At 38.7% G+C, this 12,155-nt stretch overlaps 1 protein-coding gene across 6 annotated transcripts in view; it reads left to right on the top strand.

Annotated features, from left to right (window-relative positions):
• fhit (fragile histidine triad diadenosine triphosphatase) overlaps nucleotides 1-12,155 on the top strand; it is a 212,879-nt gene that overhangs the window by 26,382 nt on the left and 174,342 nt on the right. For 2 of the 6 annotated variants that reach the window (XM_035389367.1, XM_035389365.1), the window contains exon 2: nucleotides 5,033-5,128. The exons of 3 other annotated variants lie outside the window; for them this stretch is intronic. The gene's annotated coding sequence lies outside the window, so the exon portion shown is untranslated. Of the gene's footprint in view, nucleotides 1-4,826; nucleotides 4,886-5,032; nucleotides 5,129-12,155 lie in introns of those variants that run through there. One more of the 6 variants, XM_035389368.1, reaches the window with a different exon arrangement.

The raw sequence follows: 12,155 nt of genomic DNA, 5'->3' as shown, positions 1-12,155 counted from the left end.
TCTTGTCATAGAAGGTTTTCTGAAGATGCTCTCATCAACACATGCAATTCTCACTTCTAGTGAGGGTTACAGCACATACAGTGATGGGTTAAACACAGTTAAATGTGTGTTATACATAAATATAAATTATTATGTATGGTAAATTACAAAATTTGCAAATAAAAAGTGAGTTAAGTCTGTTCACTGGAGATTGCACTCACCCTTGCAAGTATCAAGCCTACTTGAGCCAGATATTCTCAGATATTCAGATTTTCTAAAATAATCAATGATCTGTTTAAATAGGCAATGTTGTCATAAGCCTGGTGGTGCTATTTTTATGATTCCCATATTTATGTGAACATATGGCTTCAAAACTGTCTTACAGAGAGAACTCTCCAGTTGAGGTTGCCTGGAAAAATATTTTAATAAACCGTTTGACTGCTTAATTGCAGGCATTGTACAAGCTATGATTTGTAACCTAGCAACCTTTCTGAGCATCCTAAAAACAATTTATATCATAGGCATGTGAATGCAAGTTAGATGCAATGAGAATGGTAACTGTATTTAATATCCTTTAATAAGCAGTTTCAGTTGATTGTAAACAATAGATGGTGTTAGCTGCAAATTTTTAACTATAGGTATTGCAGACTGAAATTAGGGCTCCCACTGTGTTCAGTTAAGGGCATGTTGATGGCAATGCACAATAACATGGGTACATTTCATGGCAGGTAGATAGTGTCACAGTATTTTAACACAAAAAACAGCCAAATCAACATGGTGCAGCTTTAATTTTCAAAAAAAAAAAAAATAAAATCTGCAAATGCACACACCATCCAAAAAGGCACACAACCTGAATTTGGAGAAACAAGGATACCATCTGTTTGAGCTTGACAAGACATAGAATGCATGGGTAGCTCACCAAACAGATGGAAAATGAGCTAACGGTAAATGGCTATGGGTACTAGTGATATGCAGCAACATGTTTCAACCAATCTGGTCTTCTTCAGCGTGCAAAATCTTGTTTCATCAAATACATGTTGCTCACAATAGGAAACTAGGCACTGAGGAAAAATTATTTTTGAAAAAATTTAGACAGTGGCTTGGGAAGCCAATAACCTACCTTGTTTTACTATAATATCACAGGGTAAGAAATGTATTATCTATAGTAACTCTACAAATTTGTGTTGATTAAATTTACATATTTTTCATTTGCACTTGAAAAGGATAGAGATGCTTCTCCAGGGAGATTCACTAACATGGCAAATCATTTTCATGCTGCAATACACCAAACACCACAGTGGTATAACAGATAGCCAGCAAAATTGCAAATTATGTTGTTAAATTAGCATTGATCTTGTAAATAACAGGGTTAGCTTTTTTTTTGCTTGGCAGCTTATATATTACAATTTTCATCTGTCCTTTTTTTGACAGGAATTAGGTTGCCTATTCTCACGCACTGACAGATGCAAGTTTATTGGCAATCACAGTACATATGCGAATATGAAATACAGCATCAAAGTTAAAATTGAGTGTGAGGTGGTCAATTACCAAATGTCAATCTTATAGAATATAACAAGGATGACTCCTCCTTGCCTCATTTTATTAATAGTTGAGTCTTTACCATATATCACATAGTATACTGTTTGATGGGTGGGCAGACATTTCAACAACGAGCAGACTTTAATGGCAGGATTTCAAATTGAACTTATTTCCTGTTTCCATACCTTATATACAGCCTATAAGACTGCTGCCACTTAGGTGGAACTCTTTTAGAATTGTTTACATTTAGTCAAATTGGCTACTGTCATAGCCAAACTGATTCATTATCATTATTGTACCTCATACTCATAACAAGAAGAAAATGTAAAATAAATAATGTAAAACAAAATATGTGGTTAATATCAGATAGAAACATCTTTTGAGATTATTACGTACATTTCTCATTCATTCAGATGTTGGTCGCTCAACCAACCAAGAGTACGTTAAAAATAAGAAATGTAAAAATCCTGGCTTGGCTTTCTTGTCACCATCTGCACACAGTAGATATGGTAAATTGTTGTTATACATTAGTGTTTTCCCATGCACTCTGTAACCATCATTAACTGTTGGAAGATTAAAAAGCTGGGTAGGCATTGTACACAGTCTAGTTGTTTTTAACAATAATTTCCATTGTTGGATTGGGTCTATTTGAAAAGTGCCCCCGCTATTATAAAGTTCTGGCTTTATGACACCGGAGATTGGCAGGTATGGGAACTAAGCTTTCTGAATTGTTCAGAGAGATTTTTTTTAAGTGCATGATAAAATTACAATTAATGGCTCCTATCCTATTGGGGATTGTTCACTTTCATTATGTGAGTGAGCACGGCTTTCTCTGATGGCTGCTCCATTAACACCTCCAATTACCACTGGCTTTTTAATGACCAACCTTAACTATCCTCTGCAGCACAGGCTCACAAGTCTGCCTTTCAGTTTCGCAAAGTGCACTTTCCGGTTTCAATCTTTTTTTTAATTAATTAATTAATTTTTTTGCAAAATATGTTATTTTGCAAGATGAGCTTTCTGTAAGGCTACGCATACTATAGAATTCTGCCCCATTTCTTATGTATATTTTATGAATGCGGGTGTCACTTTGAAATCATACTTGATTACACGCAATTAATTATTCAGAACATACCTGTATAATTCCCTGTGATTGTTGTATATTGTGTACTGAGAGAAAATCAAATAATAAAAAAAAAATGGTGCTGAATATGTGACATTACTACCAATGTTTTAGAAGTAAGTTGGCCATACGTGTTCGACTCGTGTATCCTTCATTTTAGCAACAATAGATTAGAAGATGGTGTTGTTTTGAGCTTTTACTGTGTTTCGATGTGGAGAAAAGACAAAAAAAAAAAAAAACCTGTTGTGTGGAATAAAAATCTGCTTTGTTCCAAGCATTCAGTCTGGCAGTCAGTCATAAAACCAAGGATGGCTTTTGTAAACTGCATTTTGTGAAGGCACACCAATAGAAATATTCTCTAAGGATTGTTTTAGCCTTATGTGTCGCTATAGGATAATGCATGTCATTCTTCATAAATGTACTTGTGGCTGTGTGTGTGTGTGTGTGTGTGAGAGAGAGAGAGAGAGAGAGAGAGAGAGAGAGAGAGAGAGAGAGAGTCAATGGAAGCTGCAATGCCTACTATCATTTCATCCCTGTGCTGCAGAATTCAGATGCCTCTTAAAAGATCACTCCTCCCATCATTCCCTGGCTTTAAGCAATAGGAATGGTATACAAGAAGATGAGTACTGTATCAGAGAATGATCAGCTTACAGCCTCTGCTCTCTATAGCTATCTTTCGCCCTCTTTCTCCCTTTCCCACTCTCCCCTTTTTTTTTTTTTTTTTGGAAATACGGACACCCTGGTGCTTTGGCTGATAAACAGAGGAGTATCCTCTCTTGACCACAGCTTAAGGAAAATCGCTGCCTCCCTTTTATGACCGGCCATATTGTTTTGCTTTGAAGTCACGCAAACCGAGTGTATTCTCTGAGGCAGTGGATTGCACCTACCTCTAATGCTGTCCAGATGGACCACGGTACTAAGAAGCAGGCATGAAACCACCATCTGCCAGCTGCTGTTCTGGACATGCAGAGACACGGGGCAGCTAGCAGTGCTTCAGGGTTTTAATCTATGCTTCCTGCAAGATGTTTTAAATGGCACCTGCAGCACATCCACTTTGCTAGTATCAAATGTTTCTCAAAAATAAATGTGTACAGCAGTCCCACAAACCATTTTCCTGTGCATTTTGAGATGTTATAGACAGCAAAATGGCCTGGATACAACAAACAAGAAGCAAATCAGATTTCATTTATAGTGCTTTTTACTCATGAAATGTCTCAGATCACTTCACACAGTTCATTATGAAGCAGACATTCAAGAAGCAAACATTGATACACATGATATGGGCATAACAGACAAATAATCATAAAGATGTGCAAAATATATAACAAAATATGTACATAGATCTTCTGATGTGAATATTCAGCACTTGTTATGTGAATTAAATTAATCAAGACAAGTTATGCAGTGATTCATTTGAAAGCCTCTACTAAATGAAGTATCCAGAAAGCAGTAGAAAGCTAGATGTTTGACTAGGGGATATTTGAGACTTAAGTTTGTCATTTCTTGGATAATAATTCCAGTTTAAAGCTAGATATCTGCTGTTCATCTGGAGTTATGGTTGAGAGGATAATCAATTAAAGAATTGTTTCTTGTTAAATCCAGGTACAGAAGGTAGTCAAAACCATGTGGAATGTCTCTGTGTTTGCCAAGTTGTTTGTCAGAGCATTTTTCTGATTATAATATTTGATAATATAAAATTTAATGAAATTCCTTCTCTGACTGACACTGCCACAAACTCAGCTCTCCTCACAGTTATTTTGCCCATTACTGTCCACAGTGAGATCAAGAAACATGCAGACTCTACAATTATGGGTCGCATAAGCCCCATGATTCATTTGATGGAAACTGCAGAGGGTGCTATTTAAAGGCTATTAGTCTCACATCCTGTACATTTGCATCAAGTGTTGAATATAGTTTTTCAACTAATAGTACTAATAATAATTTTGGTATGATACGCCTGTTCTGTTAAGCATGTAACTGTTCTCATGCACACCACTGCTTCTTTTCACTTCACTAATTATGTTCACACAGACATGTAGTAGTAGGAGAACATTAAATGTGTAGCTTCTGCAGGCATGATATGGGTGCTTGACTGATTGGATAGGTAGCTGGTACAATGATACATAGAATTCCAGCCGACTGAATTCCCTCTCTGTACTGCCCTTGGGATCTACAGGCTACAGCCAGCACTGGGACAACCCAAACACATCATACAACTTAGGAAAAACACCAACTTCTTCTCCTGTGAGCAGGCACAGTGTTCCAGGCACAGTGTTCAATGTCTGTCATAATCATATCTGTATTTAATAGAATTGGGAAATTACTGCAGTAATATTGTGCAGATACAAGTATAACTAACCTCTTTTGTTTTTTCTTTATCATTTCTCTTAGAAATATACTTGCTGAATTTGGACATTTTTACAATATAAATCTAAATACAAAGTGGCCATTGTGAGAATTGGATATCTAAAGAGAAAACACCATCAGGTATGTCAAGTTGTTTTGCAATCTGGTTGCAGCTGGCACTGTCTGAGTAAATCCATGAGTGTTGGCAGTTGAATGCTGCACAATTATATGGTCGCATCAAAAGCCAGACTCAAGAGTGTGTTTTGATTAGACACACCCTTCTCTTACGTGTCCTAGGAGACTATTTTCCATAGAATGGCAGTGACATGGCAGAGGATTAGATTTTTTCAATATGCTTCCTTCTATGTCTACAATCATGTGTTTTTTTTTCAGCAACACACTATAGCATTGATGCAGAGTAGCTAACATAAATCGTTTGTTCATTTGCCCACCTTCAGACGTTTGTGAAATCAATGTTCTCTCTTCCCTTTACTGGGGTCCTTGAAGGTGTAAAAACAATACATGGGTACGTGGAAATCCGCATTGTGATGTGTACTGCTTAGATGTGTCTTTTCATCTTATGGCTGTAATTGAAGGACAATGTTTGGTTGACCGAAACTGCAGCATCTACTGTGACTGCCATTTGAGACCTGCACAGCCACTCACCTGGCGGAATAAATACCCACAAGGCCACAGTCACATTTCATTATTTCTGCTGCTGCCCTCTGTTGACTTGAGATTTCCTTGTTTGTGAAACCAATTTACGGTAAAACTCTTTGTAAATGGTCAAATATTGATCCTCTTTTCCTCCCCTAATATCTAAACTACTCTTGCAATTAAAGAGAATAGGTAATTATATGAGGTGTACAGAGAGTAGTTCAGTCTTCGGATGAATAACTACAGCTTAGGTCAAATCAATAGTCTTTGTCTGATAATAATGTGAGCATTTAGTAACATGACGCAGAAAATGGATTAAAGGCTCAATACGTATAGGCCTATGGGCTGGAGCGGAGTGCTGCGTTTAGGCAATCAGCTGGAAAGGTCTGTTTTTATGCACATTCAGCCTGATCTTCTGTTTTATTGCTTATAGTAAATCTCATATGAACTTCTGATGAATTCTTCAGTGCAACACCAGATCAAAATGGAAATGATAGATGATATAGATGATGATGGAAAGTGGTCAGCTTAGTAGGAGAAGCCATATTTTGTCAAAGTTGCCAGTTCAAATATAAAATTCAACTATTTGTGCACACTTGCCAACTGGTACCAGTTTACCCATTGATCAATGGACTGTAAAATATATAGTCATTAGCGTTCTTGGTCTCGTTCATATTTTACTCTGAACTTTCTTGCTTTATTGCAAATTTTTTCAAGTGGAACTTTGATATGGGCAATGGTAATTGTGTCAGTATTTACAACTTGATACTGCAACCCCATCTTTATCTTCCAGATTTGACAGCTGGCCACTCGTTTTCGCAGTGTTCCCCATTAATACTCATTAATGTTTGCGCACTCTAAACTTCTAACTTTGATGGAGCATTTCATTGAGTTCAATCTCATAGCATGCTGCTAGTTGGCTAAAATCTCAGCCCAGTCAAGTGAATTTGGGAGCTGAGAGAAGTGTTTAAAGTGCTGGTGGTGTTTGAGGAGAGAGTCTGGACTTTTTAAATCTCCACGGACGTGCACTTTGAAGGCAAGCGTGGGTGTACCCTGCAGAGTAAGCCGTACATCTGAGAATGCCATGCAAGTGCCTGGCAATCGTCCTAACAGAAGACATAAAGTGTGGAAAGGATATCGCTGTCCCACCGATGCACCCATCATCAAAGAAACAAATTTCAGTTTACAGAGACCATTTGGGTCCCCTTGGCCTGTGATGTCAGGTCAGGCTATTGGGAGAAATATCACAGCTTCGTCTGAGAGTTAATGAGAGCTGTGCATCGCAGGCCACTGATCAACCAGACACCTCCACTCATACACCTGGCAAAACATTTTTTGAATGATAACTTGCCACTCTGCAGTAATGCAGCTGAGCTGTACACATTTGGGTTTGGGTGGTTTTAAACATATTCCTCTCAGACTTCTTATGTTATGTCTTTCTGATTTCCTGCCGATGGAACTCATTGGTGGTCAGACACCCAGTGTCTACTCCCTTACCTTTGTGTCGTAATTGCATTGATTTAAATGCAGGCCACACCCTTCAGGGGTCAGTGAGGTCAGATGAACATGTTTCTGCATTCGGAGATTAATATTTGCCTGGAACAAGATATTATTGGTCCCAGATGGTAGTGGCCCCAAACATACACTGTGATATTCTTGAAGGGTTTATTTTATTGTTGTGTTAAAACGTTTATCAGTCTCTTGAGGAACATAAGTGCTTACCCAGATATTTCACATTGTTCTCGCTGAGGTGCTAAACTGAAATAACATAACAGAGGTACATTTAAATGCAGAATGGGGAAAGCTTTCAAATCTCTGAACCTTATAAATGCTATTGAAACATCATACAAATACCGATAAACGTGTCAACCAAACGGTCCGAAGCTTAGTCCAAAATTAATTTTTTTTATTCTGTTGCTTTTCTCATAGGAATTTAAAATTAATTTCATATACAGTACTGTAAAAATATATTATTTTTTTTGTAAACTTGTTTTGTTTTTCATTCAGTATAGGACATATTTAGATACAGTATGTGTGCTAAATAGTAAATATTCTGTTTGTTTTTTGTTTTTATTTCTCTTATTGTTCTTTATTGGTTTGGGCTGACGCCTTTTAGTTGGCCAGTGTAAATATTTTTACTGAAGCATCTTAGATTAAATGCTTTGCTCAAGGGTGCAGTAACTGTATCTCACCTGGTATTTGTATCTGCAGGCACCTGGTTCTATAACCAAACTTTTCCCTTGAACTGTCTCACAACCAGTCAGGCCCTAGTCACACTTTCAAGACAATAAATAACTACCTGTACTCGGATGGTATTATAAGCATGTTGTAATACCGACAATTATCACAAAGTTATCTGTTATCATCACGGCTGTACACATCGTAATGATCAGACAGAGCTATATTACACATCTTTAGTCTTCACTGAGGGATTGGAGTGCGCATATACTGGGCGCTATAGTTAGGCTGTCGGTCCGCTCTGTAGGTTATTAAGTGTGCGGAGAGGTGAACAGAAGGGATGCAGCTGAAGCATACAGCTCTGTTGTGCCAGAATTTAAAGACTGATTCCAGCTACATGTGGTTTACACAAGGAAGGGAGTCCTTCACGCTGTGCGCAAACGCCACTGGCAGTGCACTGTTCCCACCCTGACTGTTTTCCTGGACTGGGGGATTGGGCTGTGCATGATGCTACAGTTCCACATGGACACTGTCCTCACCATAAACCCGCTTGCTCCCGCCCGGGTCAGTCCTCTCCTGCCACACTGATTCCTCCTGGCTCTGTGTGGCATAGAGCCCCACTCCTTTAGAGATAGTGAGCTGCTCCATCCCCCCCCCCCCCCCCCCCTTTTGTGCTGCATTCAGAGGTCTCCCTGTCTGAATTCACATCATCTGGAGATTCTGGCACAGGGGTTTGTCGGATAAAAGCCATCCTCCGGTAGGTGTGTCCTCTCCCACCGCCTTTCCATGGTTAGTGCTCCAGCCTCTCCCTCTATCCTCCTTTGCAGGGTCTCCAGACACATGTGAAAATAACCCCCTGCTTCCCTTGTGCCTTGTGGGAGTGGCCAGACAGTTTGTTGTTTCTGAACACCTTGGGAGCACAGTTTGTCCTTCACATGCTAGGGAGCCAACAAAAGATTGTTATTGTTAATTTCATCCATATACATATAAAACATGTTATTTATTTATTGTATTGTGTTTCATTGCACATATAAGACAATGAAGATGTGGAGAAAAGCTGAAAGCAAGGTCAGAGGTGCTATAAAGGTGTTGGGGCATGACATGATCCGTGGCATGAGCATGCAGACGAGTTAGCGACCTGTTTTACTGCTTAATGCTCAGGCTTCATAAAACCATTCCATTTTGGTTTACAGTCACTGTGTAGATGACATTTTAATTCATTTCACCTGGTGGCTTTCAATACTTTATAAAATATAATATAAAAGAGGGCAAAGATGCACGCTTGACTGTTGTGAAATAAGACTTTGCCAGTAGTCTTGATGTGGTGAGATTTGCTATGAGTAGAATAATATTGTACATACGGTAACAAGCAAGATAGGATGGTTGGACTTTTGTGCTACTTCCATGTTGCAGAATATACTTTTGTGAAGTATAATCAAGGAAAAGCTGGTCTGGGCATTCTATAACCACCCCCTCATTAAATGTGTTTGAATTTTAATAACCAGCCTTCATTTTACTGTGATCATTTTTAATCATATTAATGGAGTTTGAGTACCACTCTCAATACCTAGATAATGACTGCAAATGTGCATCCAGTCTCACTACTCTGAAAAAAAAGCCCCAATTTTACCCTAAATGTTAAAAATCATTGGAATGCTGGATAGCTAATTAGTGATTGATCTGCCTTAGATCAAACTTTTACAAAGTTAAAACTATTATAGTTTGTATGTGTGTGTGTGTGTGTGTGTCTGTATCTGTGTCTGTGTGTGCATGAGCGTGTGTGTGTGTATGCACGCATGTTCATGTGTGTGTATCCAGTCAGTGTCATTTTAACCAGTTGAGCATTTTGTTTTGTACTTAATAGTTTGTACAGAAACTACCTCACTTCCTGTATGTGTATCACTATGGCCTCTGTCCCATTCTGTGAGTAAAGGAAGCACCTGAGGGAACCTCTACTCTGTGAGTAAAGGTCCACAGGTATTTTCCTTCTGTTCCTGCCAGCTGTTACCCTCTCTCTCGATACTGATATCAGAGATATTTTGCTGCTATTCATTCTGCTGTGGAGTTACACTCAAACACAGGCACGCATGCTCGCACACACACACACACACAGTGTAAGTGCCTGTGAATTGATAGTAGCAGACATCAGGGCCAGTTCCAGCTCAGCGCAGACAGTATGGCAGGAGATAAAGTCCATTCCCTTTGCTCATACCTGCAGGAGCCAGCAGAGGGGGATCACAGCTCCACAGGGACCAAACGTCAATCACTCCCCCACCATAGCTTCACCGACTTCTTCTGGTGTCTTATCTCCACTGTACATTGTATGCTCAAACAGCATCCTTTACTGTGCTGAGTATTTTCCCTATGTGCTGTTGCTATGTGCAACTTTTCCCTGAGCATTGCCACATGAGTGTGTGCTTTGTACATGTGTCCCTTTGAATTGTCACTGGCTGTATTTCTTTTGTTCACCTGTTCTGTCATGGATTGTCTGTAGCAACCTTAATGGAATGTGGTGTTCCACTGGTCATTATCATGTCACATCTCATGTTTTCTGTTGATAGCATTTCACCTATGACCTCAGAAACACTCTGCGTGTTCTAGAGAGTATTCATACAGCTCTTATCCTATCACTGAAATTCAAGTGCATTGCCTTTGCTCAAGGCAAAAATGACTCTTACTCTGCATCATTGCCTGTCATGCATTTATTTTGTGTGCTAAAGCTACAGTAGAGTTATTCACTTTCTGATTTTTTATAATTTTTTTATTCTACACATAAGAGCATAGAGGTGAAGCTGGCAGCATTCCATATCTTTGAGCATAATATTTTAACTGTTTGGATGACACCAACAAATAATCAAAAATAATTTATGAAATGTAAATGTATGCATGTTTTTTTTAAATGTACATTTGAGAGAGATTAAAGTTTTGCATATCACAGCTTGTATTTGCAAATTTTTCCGTGATATACTCAGGGCAGAATAACTGGAAGTTGTGGACATCTGTCTGTCTGTCTATTTGTCTGTCTTTCTCTCAATTTTAGTGCCCATAATTCATTACATGCTTCCATCTGGTGCTTAGAACTCACCACTCCCACACTGCCAAAACCTTTAACTGATACAGCTTCCAAATTCCAGTATCATATCTACACACCATAATTAAAGCAGCAGATATACTGTTTGCGCCTGGAATCCCCCTCCCCCACCCCCACCCCAAAGGGAGCCTCCAAAGGCCAAAGACAATTTGCAATTTGTTTAGGCCCTCCAATAGCTTAGAGCTAGCCCTGAATGGATGTAAAATACATACATTCCTCTTTTGAGGACAAGCTTTGCTCAATTGGCAATATTGATTTATAAGAGTACAGTCCACATTACAGTATAAATGTGCAAATTAAAAAAAAATCTCTTGATAAAGTTACAAATAATAACATAGTACCAAATGCTGTATAGTAAATGCAGCACCACTGACAGGTGCAAAACCAACGCCCACCAACCTGCATAAACACAGTATTTACATATAGTCAGCCATTGAATGTACAATGATAAAGTCATATGTGAAAAAAATGGTTGCCATCAGCCAATCAGTTGTTGGTAGGCATGCAACGTATGTTGACCTCAAAGCTAGGGATTACCTTATCAAAATTTTGGAAGGAAACTAAAAAGCTGTTTTACCGTTCATCCAATATGTGTCCTTACCGTTTAAAATTCGTAATTGCCGCATGCTGTTTGTCCCCGTTAATTACCGCTTGTGGTTGTATTTATTATTGTTATTCTGTTGCTTTTGAAATCATTTTTCAAAATGTATCTGTGTGTGTAAGTCTGAGGGGGTGCTTTCACAGCAGGGGGCCTTCAGTTTCAGACAACTTGTCTTAGAGGCTAGGTAATTAGAGTGAACAGTGGAAAAAACAAATCTGACAGAAGAAAATCTGTAGTTTAATCCCCACTTATTGTGTTTGTGCTGAAGACTGAAATCTCTAGCTGTCACTGTAGATGTGTTATACTGGATCAGTAATGAAGCCCGGCTGGTCTGATTCCTCAGAACCTCCCAGAGCTGTAGATCTGTGATGAGAGGAATCCACGAGTGCCTTTACATGCATACTTTCAAATACCCTACTCTAAGTATTATACCAGGTATGATATGGTATAGTACTTATAGTAGGGTATTTGAAAGTATGCATGTAAAGGCACTCATGGATTCCTATGCGCACACTAAACACACACGCACACACATGTATATATATATATGTGTGTGTGTGCGTGTGTGTGTTTTGTGTGCGTATACACACTTTTTTTATATAGTCCCTGCATTTTAGGGCACCATAATGTTTGGGACATAT

Source organism: Anguilla anguilla, chromosome 13, assembly GCF_013347855.1.
Source record: "Anguilla anguilla isolate fAngAng1 chromosome 13, fAngAng1.pri, whole genome shotgun sequence".
Classification (NCBI taxonomy): Eukaryota; Metazoa; Chordata; class Actinopteri; order Anguilliformes; family Anguillidae; genus Anguilla; species Anguilla anguilla.
This window is presented reverse-complemented; position numbering and strand designations above follow the sequence as displayed.